The 15,826-nt window shown below is 48.3% G+C and overlaps 2 non-coding genes across 2 annotated transcripts; both read left to right on the top strand.

Annotated features, from left to right (window-relative positions):
• Nucleotides 1-6,774: 6,774 nt before the first annotated feature.
• TRNAG-CCC lies at nt 6,775-6,845 on the top strand. Its single transcript has one exon. It is a non-coding gene; the product is annotated as a tRNA-Gly (tRNA).
• An 8,546-nt stretch (nt 6,846-15,391) lies between these two features.
• TRNAN-GUU lies at nt 15,392-15,465 on the top strand. The gene has a single exon. It is a non-coding gene; the product is annotated as a tRNA-Asn (tRNA).
• The last annotated feature ends 361 nt before the right edge of the window (nt 15,466-15,826 follow it).

Below are 15,826 nucleotides of genomic sequence, written 5' to 3'. Positions count from 1 at the left end.
AAAAAAAAAAAAAAAGGGAGGGAACCCAATAAAACCACTTCTGAAAGCTTATGATCCCACCCCTCATATAAACTATGTGATGTTGTCATTCCATATAAACTCCAAGTAACTGAACTAAAACCCACTTTGCCATTAGTCTTGAGTGTGGGCACAGCATTATTCTTTTCTAGGTCTTAAGGATTCCTTCTGCTTAAAAATAATGTCTAACTTTAATGAAGTTTACCCATTATTAAAGTGCCTTCTGGATATATGTTATCATGTTTTATTGGTTTGAATATACCTATTTTCTTTAAAAAGAAAAAATTATGAACCATGAATGTTAGCACCAGAAAAACCTTAAGGCACATCTGATCTAATTTCCCACTTTAAAGTGAGAAAATCAAACACTGCCTAGGGATCTGATTTTTCCCCAGGGTAATTTGGGTTTTCATATTTCCATCTCAAAGTGGACTTTGTTTGGCTAACTTTAAGTTTTAAATGTAAATGCCTGAAAAGGAACTCAGGATCTAGCTTTTTCGTTAGTTTTGATCATGTATGAAAGCAAATATTTCTTTCTCCCAAATGAAACCCCAGGGCTTCCAGGATTTGTAGTGATAGTGTGAATCCATTCGGTCTATTTTCAATTATATCTCTCTTATTGGTTATTTTTTTCACATTTCCTAACTCATTTGTGATATTGCTTCCACATAAGTCAACTTTTTGTGCGCTGGGTTCCCATTTGCCCCACAAAGGCCTATGTGCAAATCTGATATCCTGTTTGAATGACATTGTTTTGTTTTTACCCTATTGTTTCCTATCTGTCACAATGTTAAGTCAGTTCTCAACATTAAGCCACTAACAATTCGCTTTTCTCAAATGCTCAGCATCACTAATCATTAGGGAAACGCAAATTAAAACCATAATGAATATCTTCTCACACCTGTTAGAGTGGCATTTATCAAAAAGGTGAATGATGTGTTAGAAATAATGCAGAGAAAAGGAAACACACACATTGTGAATAGGTATGTAAATTAGCACAGCTGATGTGGAAAACAGTATGGAGTTTCCTCAAAAAACTAAAAATAGAATCTACCCTGTGATCCAGCAACCCCATTTCTGGGTATATATCCAAGAGAAGCTTCAGAGAATGCTTTGTTGGGTTTGCTGGAACCTGGCAGGGCTCAAGAATGTGAAGATGCGCGCTGTGAGTCTGTTTCCTCCACGGTGACGGCTCTTCCCGCTCCTGTAGGAAGGAAAAGGCAATGCCCCTTTTGTCTTGTCCATGTGGGACTCCAAAGGGTCCAGACTCAACAGAAAGGCGGCGAATCTTCTCAGAGTGGGCAGGGGAGGAGACAGAATATGGGAATGGGGCAGTAGAGGGGTGGGATTTCATGAAATTTCCTGATTTAAGGCTATCATGAAGTAGGCCTCTTTGGGAGTTTGGCCTTCCAGTCGCTGGTGAGGGTAATATCCCAGCAGTCTCTGGTGACGTCCAGTCGCCCCCCCCCCCCCCCCCCCCCCCCGACTGTAGTTAAAGCCAAAAGCAGAAGGAGGCCGGCACTGCGGCCTGGCCTCCAGTGACCCAGCGGTCTGTACATTCCCCAGGGTGGAAGCACTTGGACTTCAGGTGTGAAGGCGATGCGGTCACCACTGCAATAAGAAAAGCAACTAGGGAAAATGGCACCTTCTTCTCCAAACTTTTTTTGAGACACTGTCACTCTGTCATCCAGGCCGGAGTGCAGTGGCGCGATCTCGGCTCACTGAGACCTCTGCCTCCCGGGTTCAAGCGATTCTCCTGCCTCGGCCTCCAGAGTAGCTAAGTTTTGGCATTGAGAGGTAGAGACAGGGAAGGAAGGAGGGTGGGAGGGAGAGAGAGACAGAGAGAGGGAGGAGAGAGAGAGAGATTTTAACGTCTTCAAGCAAAAGGAGACTCTTTTTGCCTGTTGGCTGTCTGCTGAGATGTGAACGTGAAAATCCATCCAGACGCTTTCTGTGAAAACCGTCTTTACCTCTTTGCCCTCTTAGGTTAAAATCCGCACTCCATGACCCTATTGAAAAGGAAAATTACAAAAAGCAAACATAAGACGTTTCAGTTTTGTAAAGGGTAAAATGAAACTGCTCTTCAAGAAGAATCGGAAGACCGACGAGGGAGAGAGGAGCGACCGTGAAATCTAAGTGGGTTATCCCGGGTCTTCCAGGGTTTTATACTCGGCCTCATGAAGGCGTGGCTTGGCCTGAGTTGATGTGCCCATATTTTCAAACAGCCAAGTGTCCTGAGACATAGCGTTTGCTTTGGCACCTGCTAAAATCGGAAAGTGTGATTAACTATGACTTAAATTGAGTTGGGCAGACTAAGAGACAGCAGCAGTGAAGGATGCCCTTTGGGAGGAAGACGTCGAGGCGCTGAGGCCAAAGGGTCCGCGAGGAAAGAGCGCGCAGCTCACTCCCCTCGGCCTGCGGAAGGGAGGGCAAGGAGGGTCCTAGGGTTCCTGGAAGGACGCCAAGAGCCAAGAGCCCCGACGGCCGGCGCCAGGGAAAAGGCCCCGAGGAGGGGTCCGCATCCCTGGAAGGGCGGCGTCCACACTGCTGCGCGGCGCAGGGCGCCCGGGTCTCGGGTGCTCAAAACCCGCCGGCTCCTGCAGCTTCTGGGAGCCGGAGAGTGTTAGCCGGGAGGATCCCGCAGACGGCGCTTAGTTCTGGAAGTGGATACCCGGCGGGAGGATGCAGGATCCCCTGAAGCCCGGGCATGGGTCCCCATGGTCTTCGTTTTGGGGGTAGGCGCGGAACGCTAAGCCTGGGCCTATTGGGAGCCATAGTCTTCTTGATGGATGGTGCTTATTTTTTCAGTGGAATTTCGAAATGCAAGTGAATTTCTGACTTTGGAAACGATAATAGAAATGGCTGATGTACGATTTTCAGGACTTTATTTTGCCTTCTTCGCTGGCTATGTGGTAATTGTAGTGTAGTGGTTTTCGGGTTTGCTTCACATGTGAGGGGTCCCTGGTTCGAGACCGACTGTGGACACCTAGCGTTTTATTGCTTTTTTTTTTTGGTCCCTAAATTTAGTGAGTTTAATTGAGGTTGGGAAACAAACAGAAAAGTAGTTGAACCTGTGGCTGCATTTTCAACCTCATCAATGTAGACTGATTGTTGACCAGGCTACAATTTCCACTGGTCTGCCAGCAAGAGGCCTGCTTAATTTTTTTTTTTTTTTGTCTCGCTCTGTAGCCCAGGCTGGAGTGCAGTGGCCGGATCTCAGCTCACTGCAAGCTCCGCCTCCCGGGTTCACGCCATTCTCCGGCCTCAGCCTCCCGAGTAGCTGGGACTACAGGCGCCCGCCATCTCGCCCGGCTATTTTTTTTATTTCTTAGTAGAGACGGGGTTTCACTGTGTTCGCCAGGATGGTCTCGATCTCCTGACCTCGTGATCCGCCCATCTCGGCCTCCCAAAGTGCTGGGATTACAGGCTTGAGCCACCGCGCCCGGCCTGCCTGCTTAATATTAATTAGCTTTGGTTCCAGAAATTCCTTAAGGCTCTCTTCATTCTCTTCTATCGCCTGAATGTTCACAGGCTGACACTGAAAGTGGGTGACGTCTTAGCACATTTCCTAAGGGTCCCGCTTTACGTCGCTTTACTCTGATAAGCTGCAGATCTGGCTGATTTGCGAAATGTCATAAATAAAATTTTTTTAAAAAGTTTCTAAATCTACATCTGGAACTCCGAGAGTCAATATTCCGAAATCACACGAATTACGTATGTACATTTGAATGCACACCTCTTCCCCAAATAATCCTCAGAAAACCGGTTAAGTGTCCAAACTACTCTCCGGAGTCTTAGGTAATCAACAATTTAATAAATACAATTCCTAATACGTGGTGTACGGATCCTGTATTGCCCACCGTTCTCTATTGCTTTGTCCCCGCGCGCCCTCAATTTTGCCTAAATGGGTTCTGGCTTTGCCTTCTGGCCTCTTGGCAGTGCGCTTCAGCACCATTGCGCCAGGTGATGCTGCTGAGACTAAGTGTCCAGCACTAGTGCAGCTGGAGACCAAGGCCCAGAATCCTCAGGAATCTGCACTTGACCCAGGCAAAAAGCCCAAGGGCTCTCCTCACAGCTTCCCAACATTCATCTACAGATTTTTTAAGAATTAGACTGATTAACCTGTAATGGTGGAGAGAATCAAAGAAATCACAAGATATCTCTGAGGGAAAAAGGAGAGCCCCAGGAATACATCACTTAAGAGTATTGAACCAGCAAGCTAAGGATAGGAGAATGGAATGGAAACTGACAGGATGACTTCAGGGGGTGGTACTGAGGTGGATGCCAATCACTACTTCCTATTAATAGGTTGAGCCAAGCACACTAATGGGGGCATCACCAAAAAATAGGGCACTCTTTTACCCACCATGTGTTTTACAGTATAGTTGCTAAAGGATGGATCACCCTACTGCTTCTAGAAGCTTCCAGAGCCAAGGAGCCAGAGCCTGACAGCATAAAAATCCTGTCAATTGAAGCCTTGGGCTCTCCACTGCTAAGCCTGGCCCAGAGGCTGGATTGCAAAGGCAGGTGCTAGTGTAATGGAATGGATGTTTGTGTCCCCTTCAAATTATATATTGAAGACTTAACCCCCAATGTGAAGGTATTTTGGAGGTAGGGCCTTTGGGGGATAATCAGGTTTAGGTGAGGTCATGACCATGGGATCTCCATGATGAGATCAGTGTCATGATAAGAAATAGATGAGTGACCAAAGTGCTCGCTCTCTATCTCTCTACCACATGAGGACAGAAGGAGAAGGTAGCAGTCTGCAAGCCAGGGAGAGAGCCCTCACCGGGGAACTGAATCGGCTGGCAGTTTGGTCTTGGACTTCTCAGCCTCTCAAACTATGAGAAAGAAATTCCTCGTGTTTAAGCCATCCAGTCTGTGGTATTTTGTTATGGAAGCCTGAGTTAAGAGAGCTGGTTCACTGGGGAATCCACTGGCATGAACCTGTGAAAAGTTTGTCACATGTCAAGTAGTTTGCTGCTGGATGGAGTCTTGCTCTTTTGCCCAGGCTGGAGTGCAATGGTGTGATCTCAGCTCACTGCAACCTCCACCTCCTGGGTTCAAGCAATTCTCCTGCCTCAGCCTCCCAAGTAGCTGGGACTACAGGCGGGTGCCACCACACTCAGCTAATTTTTTTTTGTAGTTTTAGTAGAGATGAAGTTTCTCCGTGTTAGTCACGATGTTCTCAATCCGTGACCTCATGATCCATCCGCCTTGACCTCCCAAAGTGCTAGTATTACAGGCATGAGCCAATGTGCCTGACCGGGAGTCCAGTTTTTTGACAGAGAACTTACTGGTGTGATGAGTTTTACCATCTGTGACTCTGAGATGCATATGAGGCCTTTGTAAATGTAGAATTTGAGAGTAGGAAGTACAGGTTTGTATTTTAGAAGGAGATTTGGGAATAAATGTAGCTCTGGTTGACATAGATAATATATTAAGGTTTGTTGGCCAGAGCTGGTGTGTGTCTCGGGTGTTGGGCAAAGAACAGAGAACAGCCAAAGCTGGCAAGGTCAATGTGAAGGGTGATTTCCTTGTTGGGCTCAAGTTTATGACTCAACCTGGACCTAACTTGGCATCTCAGCTAGAGAAGGATGATTCCATGTCACAGCTCCTATCTTTGAAAAAGTTGGCCGGGCGCGGTGGCTCAAGCCTGTAATCCCGGCACTTTGGGAGCCCGAAACGGGCGGATCATGAGGTCAGGAGATCGAGACCATCCTGGCTAACATGGTGAAACCCTATCTCTACTAAAAAATACAAAAAACTAGCCGGGCACGGTGGCGGGCGCCTGTAGTCCCAGCTACTCAGGAGGCTGAGGCAGGAGAATGGCCTAAACCCGGGAGGCGGAGCTTGCAGTGAGCCGAGATTCAGCCACTGCACTCCATCCTGGGCTACAGAGCGAGACTCCATCTCAAAAAAAAAAAAAAGTGACTCCCAGACCCACGTGGGGAAAATGCTGGATTTTTCTCTTCAGTTTAATGTCTCCAGGGAAAATTGAGGAAAGAAATCTGTCTACTATTTGAACTTTATCAAAAGACTAATATGTTAATATTCTGACGGTCAATATTTCCTTAAACTGGTCTACTCCTTACACAGCTAATACATCATAGTATACTGACTTAGGAAATTGGATTCTCCCAAACAATGAAACATTGACTACAAGCATTATTAATCTTTTTATATCACTTTTCCTTCCAATGCTTTATATATCTTCAAGCAAATAATAGTATTATAATGATTATGAGACCGATCATTACTCTGTTGCCAAAAAAAACAGCGACAAAAGACTAACTCAGTGGACCAAGCTTTGTTTCTTCATTATCTCTACCTTGATTCTGTCCTTTTATTTCGTCTTTCTTCTAATTCTGCTTCTGCTTCTTACTTCCTCCCTGGATTTGAACTTTACTTCCCTAAACTACCAGTTAGGTTACCTTCTCAGAACCTGTAAGGCAGCAGTTTGAGGTTGACAATTGAAGATTTAGGATGAGAAGAAAGAAACGTGAATGAATTTCTGATGTTTGATTGTAGGAGTTTGTAATGCAGGTAGAAAGACCTTGTTCAGAGTGAAGAGTTTGATCTGACAGATGAACTACTGTGATATTTATAACTGTCTAGTAAAAGTTTCCTATAAAAACATTTGGTTTGGATGTCTTTGTTAGCTTTTAGTCGCCTCTAGAAAAAGCCGCTTGGAACAGTTGCTAAGTCTTTGTGGATACTCTTTTCATTTATCCTCCAGGTAGTTCCCAAAGAGAGGCACTGGTGGTTCAGTGGTAGAATTCTCGCCTCCCACGCGGGAGACCCGGGTTCAATTCCCGGCCAGTGCAAGGGCTGTCGGACTCAACACCCCACTTAGCAAAGTTGTAAACATGATGTGTTTATGTTGAGTGACTACAGTTTTGATATTGGTACCTGTTTCTCATCTATTCCCTAGGCGGATCCGTGCAATCACAAAGAACCATCAGGTTCTTGATTCGCCTGCCAGACCTTGGGCTTACCGCTGAGCTACTACAGAGAAGCTGCTGGAAGGAGAGAAGCTGCGGGCGGGGCAGTCACCTCAGAGGTCCAAGAGGCATCAGCGGCCCAAAGAAAGGGGAGGTGTGTGGGGAAGAATCTGCGTGGAGACTGGTCCTTGTGCAGAGGTGGACAGTGGACCCTCAGGGCCACACACCGTGACCCGAATTTGCTAACATCGTCAGCCACCGCGGCCTCCGCGTGTTTTATGGGCCCATCGGTGTTCCGCGAGGGATTCCGTTTGCGTGTGTGGTAATGTGTGTCATCAGGTGTTGGCCTGAAATTTGGCCGGGCACGGTGGCTCACGCCTGTAATTCCAACACTTCTTGAGGCCGAGGCGAATGGATCTCATGAGGTCAAGAGTTCAAGACCAGCCTGGCTAACATGGAGTAATCCCGTCTTTACTAAAAATACAAAAATTAGCCGAATGTGGTGGCATGCACCTGCTATTCCAGCTACTTGGGAGGTTGAAACAGGAGAATCGCTTGAACCCAGGAGGCAAAGGTTTAGTGAGCCAAGATCGCGCTACTGCACTCCAGCCTGGGTGACAGAGCCAGACTCCACCAACATGCATGCATGCTGAGTAAACATGACTGTTACATGCAACCTCTGTTCACTTTGGGGTGGAGACAACATTTAAATACATTATAATAAAGTCCTGTGCTTCAAAAGGTGAAGCAGGGACACAAAGGCAATCGAGAACACAGCCTCTGTGCACTGTCCAGAACCAGTCCACAGCCAGTGGTCTCCCATCAAGAGAAAGTTACTGAAATCAGTGTCTTGTCCAATCAAAGCTGTAGTGATGGCTTGTGTAGGCAGGGCTCAGTCAGTTTATGGTAATGGGTGAGCTGCAAGTGCTTCAGCATTGCTTATCTGAAGGCCTGTGCTTGTTTAGGTAGAGAAAAAAAAAGGAAGAAAAAAAAAAAAACCTGTGGCAATTAGAACATAGTTTATTGTTTAAATTGAGGGGTGCATGACTTAACCTTGCCTGGCATGGCCTTGGGTCTTGTTTATAATGTGGTATCTTACTACTGTAAGGAGTCTGTTCTGTCAGTCTTATGACCTCTATTTTAACAATAATGCTGGTCAGTTGTGTCTAAACCACAAAAGGGAGAGTATAAGGACAGGGGTCTGAGCTTCCAAATTCTGGCCAGGAACTCAGTATTCAAGGCTTCTCTGGGGTCTCCCTGGCCAAGAAGGGGTCTGTCCAGTTGGTTGGGTGGCTTCGGATTTTAATTTTACTTCTCAAAGCATTTAATTTGATGAAATGTTAACTTTATTTTTTTTATTTTTAAAGCCTCTTATGTTCTCTCTCTTTTTTTTTTTTTTTTTGAGACGGAGTCTCGCTGTGTCGCCCAGGCTGGAGTGCAGTGGCCAGATCTCAGCTCCCTGCAAGCTCCGCCTCCCGAGTTTACACCATTCTCCTGCCTCAGCCTCCCAAGTAGCTGGGACTACAGGCGCCCGCCACCACACCCGGTTATTATTATTATTTTTTTTTTGTATTTTTAAGTAGAGACAGGGTTTCAAGATGGGGTTTCACCGTGTTAGCCAGGATGGTCTCGATCTCCTGATCTCGTGATCCGCCCGTCTTGGCCTCCCAAAGTGCTGGGATTACAGGCTTGAGCCACCGCACCCGGCCAAGCCTCTTATGTTCTATAAGAAATCTTTCTACTCAGGATAGTGAATGTATTCTCTTAATTTTCTCTATGAGTTCCAGAGTTTTAGTTTTAATTTTTGAATTGATGACATCTAAAATTCTACTCCTAATCAAAACATTCTTGAGGGTTACCAAGGACAACTCCAAAAATCTTCCTTAAATGGTCCTTAAAGAATTTACTGGGATCCTGGGCTGCAGAGCACAGTGGCTTTAGTGCACCTCTGCTCTTAAGACTATTGATAAATTGTCTTTGTGAATGCATCAGGCTGTTTAAAAATCAGCAATTTAGGGCTTGCTTGCAACATGCAGTTATGCAGCAGCAGTTTTCTGGATCTCATGAATGCCTGCATGCATACTTCCCCTGGAATTTTCTAAATTTGAATTCTCAAGGTATTTCAAGTGGCTTAGTTGTCTCTTTCTTTTGCCTACTGGCACACACATACCACCAAATGCTGCACTCCAAGCTTCTCCTTCTGCACCCGGGACTCCCAGCCTCCAGTTAGACAATCTACATCTTCCCACACGTGCTTCAGGCTCCATCAGGTCACGTGCTCTCACTCACCTATGCTGCTTGCTGACTTGTGACAGAAGATTCTCTATTGTACCTTCTGGGGACAATACATCTCCAGTTGTCTGCTGGGAGGATGAACATGCGAAAAATCCACAACACTCAGCGCAGAGTGTGGATTTAATCCCATTAGTCTGAATGGGACTAATGCCCTTATAAAAGGGACCCCGGGGAGCTCCCTCACCCTCTTTCTGCCCCCTGAGGATACAATGAGAAGGTGGCAGTCTACAACCAGAAAAAAAGTCCCTCACCATAACCCTACCATGTTATCACCTTGATAAGAATCTGCGTGGAGACTGGTCCTTGTGCAGAGGTGGACAGTGGACTGTGGGCCACACACCGTGACCCGAATTTGCTAACATCAAGCCAGCCACCGCTGCCTCAGGTTTTATGGGCTCATCGGTAAGTTCCGCGAGGGACTCGCTTGCGTGTGTGGTAATGTGTCATCAGGTGTTGGCCTCGAAATTTGGTCAAGCACGGTGTCACGCCCAATTCCAACACTTTGGAGGCCGAAAATACCGGATCTCATGAGGTCAAGAGTTCACACCAGCCTGGCTAACATGGAGTAACCTGCCTACTAAAAATACAAAATTAATGAATGTGGTAAAATGCACCTGCTATTCCAGCTACTTTGGGAGGTTGAAACAGGAGTAAACTGAAACCCTGTGAGTGCCTAGTGAGCCAAGATCGGGCCACTGCACTCCAGCCTGGGTGACAGAGCCAGGACTCCACCAACATGCATGCATGCTGAGTAAACATGACTGGTGCCACATGCAACCTCTGTTCACTTTGGGTGGACAACATTTAAATACATTATAATAAAGTCCTGTGCTTCTCAAAAAGGTGAAGCAGGACACAAGGCAACGAGAATTGACAGCCTCTGTGCACTGTCCAGAACCAGTCCACAGCCAGTGGTCTCCATCAAGAGAAAGTTACTGAAATCAGTGTCTTGTCCAAATCAAAGCTGTAGTGATGGCTTGTGTAGGCAGGGCTCAGTCAGTTTATGGTAATGGTGAGCTGCAAGTGCCTTCAGCATTGCTTATCTTGAAGGCCTGTGCTTGCTTAGGTAGAGAAAAAGGAAGAAAAAAAAAACCTGTGGTACTAGAACATAGTTTATTGTTTTAAACTCTGAGGTAATGGACTTTAACCTTGTTTGGCATGGCCTTTGGGTCTTGTTTATAATGTATCTTACTACTGTAAGGGAGTCTGTTCTGTCAGTCTTATGACCTCTATTTTAACAATAATGTTGGCTCAGTTGTGTTCAAACCACAAAAGGGAGATATATGACAGGGGTCTGAGCTTCCAAATTCTGGCCAGGAACCTAGTATATTCAAGGCTTCTAGGTCTCCTGCCAAGAAGGGGTCTGTCCAGTTGGTTGGGTGGCTTCGATTTTAATTTACTTCAAAGCATTTAATTTGATGAAATGTTAACTTTATTTTTATTTTAAAGCCCTTATGTTCTCTCTCTTTTTTTTTTTGATCTGGAGTTCTCTGTGTCGCCTAGGCTGGAGTGCAGTGGCCAGATCTCAGCTCCTGCAAGCCCTGGCCTCCCGAAGCTACACTATTCTCCTTGCCTCAGTTCTGCTAGCTGGGACTACAGGCTCGCCACCACACCCGTTATTATTATTATTTTTTTTGTATTTCAAGCAGACAGGGTTTCAAGATGGGGTTTCACCTGCAGTTAGCCAGGATGGTCTCTGACCTCCTGACCCTTGATCCGCCTGCCTTGGCCTCCCAAAGTGCTGGGATTACAGGCTGAGCCACCGCACTGCCAAGCTTCCCCATGTTCTATAAGAAATCTTTCTACCAGGATAGTGAATGTATTCTCTTAATTTCTCTTAAGTGAGTTCCAGAGTTTCTTTAGTTTCACTTTAAATTGATGACATCTAAATTCTACTCCTAATCAAAGTTATTCATGAGGGTTACCAAGGACAACCCAAAAATCTTCCTTAAATGGTTCCTTAAAGAATTTTACTGGGATCCTGGGCTGCAGAGCACAGTGGTTTTAGTGCACCTCTGCTCTTAAGACTATTGATAAATTGTTCTTGTGAATGCATCAGGCTGTTTAAAAATCAGCAATTAGGCTTGCTTGCAACATGCAGTGCCATGCAGCAGCAGTTTTCGATCTCATGAATGCCTGCATGCATACTTCCCCTGGAATTTTCTAAATTTGAATTCTCAAGCGTATTTCAAGTGGCTTAGTTGTTCCTTTCTTTTGCCTACTGGCACACACATACCACCAAATGCTGCACTCCAAGCTTCCTTCTGCACCCGGGACTCCCAGCCTCCAGTTGGGACACCTACATTCCTCCCACACGTGCTTCAGGCTCCATCAGGTCACGTGCTCTCACCTACCTATGCTAAGCTGGCTTAATTTGTGATGAAGATTCTCTGTTGTACCTTTCTGGGGACACATCTCCAGTTGTCTGCTGGGAGGATGAACATGCGAAAAATCCACAACACTCAGCGCAGGAGGTGGATTCATCCCATTAGTCTGAATGGGACTAATGCCTCTTTATGCGCGAATCCCGGGAGCTCCCTCACCCTCTTTCTGCCCCTGAGGACAAGAATGAGAAGGTGGCAGTCTACAACCAGAAAAAAGTCCCTCACCTCATAACCCTCTACCATGTTATCACCTGATGTCGGACCACCTCCAGAACTGTGAGAAATAAATTTCTGCCGGTGAATTAGTCACCAGTGTACGCGGCCATTGTTATAGAAGGCTGAACTAACACAGAGATGGAATTCATTTTGAGGGAAGCCCCAAATTCCTGCTAAGCTGGTCATCAGGCGGGATGTTGCAGGTTAGAAACAGGAAGAGCTGACATTTTGTGCATAGAAAGAAGATAATGGACAGGCCCATTGTGTCGACTTTGTCCGCCTTGGCAAACTAGAGACAGAAACTCTATCTCACTCACACACGGAGACTCCGAGGACCTCCTGAGGAGGTTAGGGTCGAAATTCCCCTGGTACCCTTAGATCCTGAAACCACACAGGATTTTTTTGTCCTCCCTGTGATCTCTCTTCCGCCTACCCAACAGGACAGGACAAGACGCCGCCTTTCTTTCCCGTCAGAAAAGGGAAAGGACCGAAGTGAACAGCCGGTTTCCCCTACGTGTCCTTCCGGGCCTGGGCGTATCGGGAGCTCAGGCTGACCCGAGACCTAACTCCTGGCGAGTGGGACCAACAGGAGCCTGGAAGAGCGCGCATCAAAGTGGAGGTCTGGCTGAGGGTCGAGAACCGCAGACAAACCCTGTTCTTCCCCGCGCCCCTGCCCCCGGGGATGCCGAAGGAAGTGGCCCATAAAACTTCTCTGCAACGGAAAGAGGCCTGAAGCTCCAGGACGGGCGAGAGGAGCCTCGTTGAGCGAACCCAGCCCTCTGCCTGGCTGGCCCTGGTCAACAGGCTCGGTGGATTTGGAGCATGTTTGGAAGAAAAGACCTAAAGGTTTCCAATCTCATGATGTGGAGATGTTAAAAGCCTCCGATCCTAAGGTCCGACTGTGCCGGGGAGCGAGGGTGTCTCCAGCTGGATGGAGCGCTGAGCCTTCACCTGGAGAGTCCTCTGCACAAGTTCAGAGAGCACGGCAACCCGCAGCAATGGTTCTCAAGAGGAGGCAACTGCCCCTACACGCCCTCCCATCTCGCTGGGGACACTAGCCACGACTGGGGAAGCGGGAGGGTTTGGCAGCAACCCCGGTTTGTATCTAGTCAGCGGAGGGACGGATGCTGCTAAACACCTTACAATCCATCGCGGGAGGGCCCCTCCCCCGTCCCGAAGTAGCCATTCGGCAGAGGAGGAGAAACTCGCGTGTAGATGAATGCCCACGCACTTGGCCGATGGGAACTCACGAATGGGTGACCAGTTGGATCTCGGATCTGAGGATAAAACTCGAGCGTCAGAGGCAACTCTGGAAGTTTTGTCCGGAGCAAACGCTAGCGGTGGCGTGCTGCTCTCTGCCGAAGATGGAAATGGCAGGTGTCACAGGTTGCAGGGGAAGGCCGAGACCAGCTGAGGGCCCTGGAGCCTTCCCAAAGATCTCTTCCCATCCAGCCCGTCTCGGTTTCCGCATCAGTCTGATTCCTTATGATGTTGAGGGTGCCAAGTTCTGGGTCCTTTATGATGCAGAGGGTGCCCTGTCTCCACCCTGGCGCCTCCTGCCCCGCCGCCTGGCAATCTGGTGTGCGCGGCTCAGACCCAAGGGACCCGCGACTGTCTGGTCATTTACTGCCTCCCTCGCAAAGCAGCATCTCTAGTTCAGTGGTGAGCTGCGGCCAAGTCGCCAGAACTCAGCCGCAGGGATCTTTGGGACTCCTGGCCTTGGTGCCAAACCTCTCGGAGCCTCCTGTGTGTCGCCTGCAGGCTTCTGTTTTGAAGAAAGCAGGGAGGAAGAGCTCTTATGAGACGACTCCAGGGCAAAGAGCGACCCTCAAGGCCCACAGTCCTCCCATTGTGTCCTGCAAGCCTGCCAGCAAAGGGAGCAGCACCTCCCACCCCAAGTCCCAGTATTCAGTGGGGATTCCGCCCAGCGTGTTCTGGGTTCGATTCCCCGTCGGGAATTAGCCAGGCCCGCCTCCTGCAGAATGAAGTCTTTATGCAGCCAGTCTGGCGGCCGATGCAGAGTTCTCCAGCGATAACAACAACGCTGGCGGCGTGTCCTCAGACCACATCTCATGGCGCTGTTCACCGCGATTTTATCCTGTCCGCCATCCGCATAGCGGTTTTAGAGATTGATCATACTGCTCGGCGGCGAACACGAGTTCAGTCCCCGGCGAGTCAAACGGCTGTTCTTTCGCCGCGGTCGCTCGAGGTTCCCGACGGCTGCGAATAAATAGATGCCCGCCCGGTCGGCGTTGTGCAGTTCGAGCGGCAGCACCGGTTAAATGGCGAGCCTCCTCACCACCGCGCCAACGCAACAGCAGGCGAAGTGACGGAGGTTAGCTGCTGGAGGTGGTGAGCGGCGGCGAGATCCCGCGAGGGCGGTCCTGGTTCGGTTGATTGAGCGGAGTTATGTTCGCCGACCACACCGACAGTGAGCGAGGTCACCGAAAACCGTTGCCGGTGCCCGGCGGCAGGAACGCACGACGTTTGCGCTTGTAACGGCAAACATCAACCCCACGCCCGCGACCGCCCGCGAACTCAGCACGCCCTTCCATTCAGTGTTCCCGAGGTCTGAGATCCCGGTGTCCACGCAGCTCTCACCCCTTGCATTGTTTTTGAGAGAATGCTTGCTCACCACGCTGAGTGACAGCAAGTTTATTCGGTTCGCCCCAGGCTCCTGCCCAGCCTCCTGAGTGCTTGTCCGCAAGACAAAGTGCCACGAAGCCCAGCTAATTTTTTGTATTTTCTGTAGAGATGGTCTTTCACCGTGTTGGCCCGGCTGGTCTCGAACTCCTGACTTGAAGTGACTGATCCACCCACTTCAGCCTCCCAAAGTGCTGGGATTACAGGCGTGAGCCACCGCGCCTGGTCCCCCGATTTTTTATGTAAAAACATTATGCGATTTTTACTTTATTCTGGGCAGCTGCTAAGTTCTGGTGGATTTTCTCAATGTGTTCTCCCTGCTCTCTCCATTCTGATGCATGTCCCGTCTTCTCTGCATCCAGCCGGTGCCCTCTGTAGGGGCATCCTGGGCTGTCCCATTGTCTCCTCCTGGTCTCCCCTGCTTCTCCCTCCTCCTTTTCACTTTTTCTCTTTTGAATCCCCTGCCTCTTGCCCGCTCCCGCCCCACCAACCCCATCTACTGAAGCAGAGTTGAGTGAGGGGGGAGCAAGCGGAACAGATGATTGCCTGAAGGCGGCGCAAAAAGAGCTATCATGAGAGCCGTCGGGGCCTTCAACTTCCCCGGGGCCCTACCAGGCCCAGGTAGGGTCGCAGATCCAGGTATTTTCAGACGCACTGGCTTCTGAAGTAGGCGAGGGTCAACGCAGGGTGAAGGCAATTCGGTCGCCCTTCTGGCTTCAGAGATGCAATGTGCCCGTTTCTAACGTGCAACAACACAATGAGTCGACTCAGCCTCTCCGGTTTTCTGAAGCTTTGTTGTCTGCACACTTTTCCTGCAGAGAGCGAACGGGCAACACTTAAAGTTCAGTGATTGCTTAATCTATGGTGAGATGAATGTGACCAACCGAGGTCGTCTCTGTGGCGCAATCGGTGAGCGCGTTCGGCTGTTAACCGAAAGGTTGGTGGTTCGATCCCACCCAGGGACGACAAACAGCAGTTGTGGCCAGGTGCGATGGCTCAGGCTTACTAATCTCAACACTTTGAGAGACCAAGGTAGGAGAAGCCTCACTTGAACTCAGAAGTTCAAGACCAGTGAGAATCCCATCTTATTAGAATAATAATAAATTGCAGTTATTTCTCCTGTGGCCTTGTGTAATTGTATTTAAAAGTCAGTAAAGACCAGTCGCCAGGTCATGTGTATCCATGGGACATTAAAGCTGAAGTTTCTTCCTCCGAGCCTCCCAGAAAATAAGATCCCTCCAGAACAAACTAGGTTGTATGTATGGGAACCTGAAAGTATATGAAGAGAGAAACCTCAAAAATTTTGCCTTGCTTTCCACAAAAATT

The sequence above is a fragment of the Papio anubis genome, chromosome 1 (genome assembly GCF_008728515.1).
Source record: "Papio anubis isolate 15944 chromosome 1, Panubis1.0, whole genome shotgun sequence".
NCBI lineage: Eukaryota > Metazoa > Chordata > Mammalia > Primates > Cercopithecidae > Papio > Papio anubis.
Note: the sequence above shows the minus strand (reverse complement) of the source record. Positions and strands in the feature narration are given on the sequence as shown.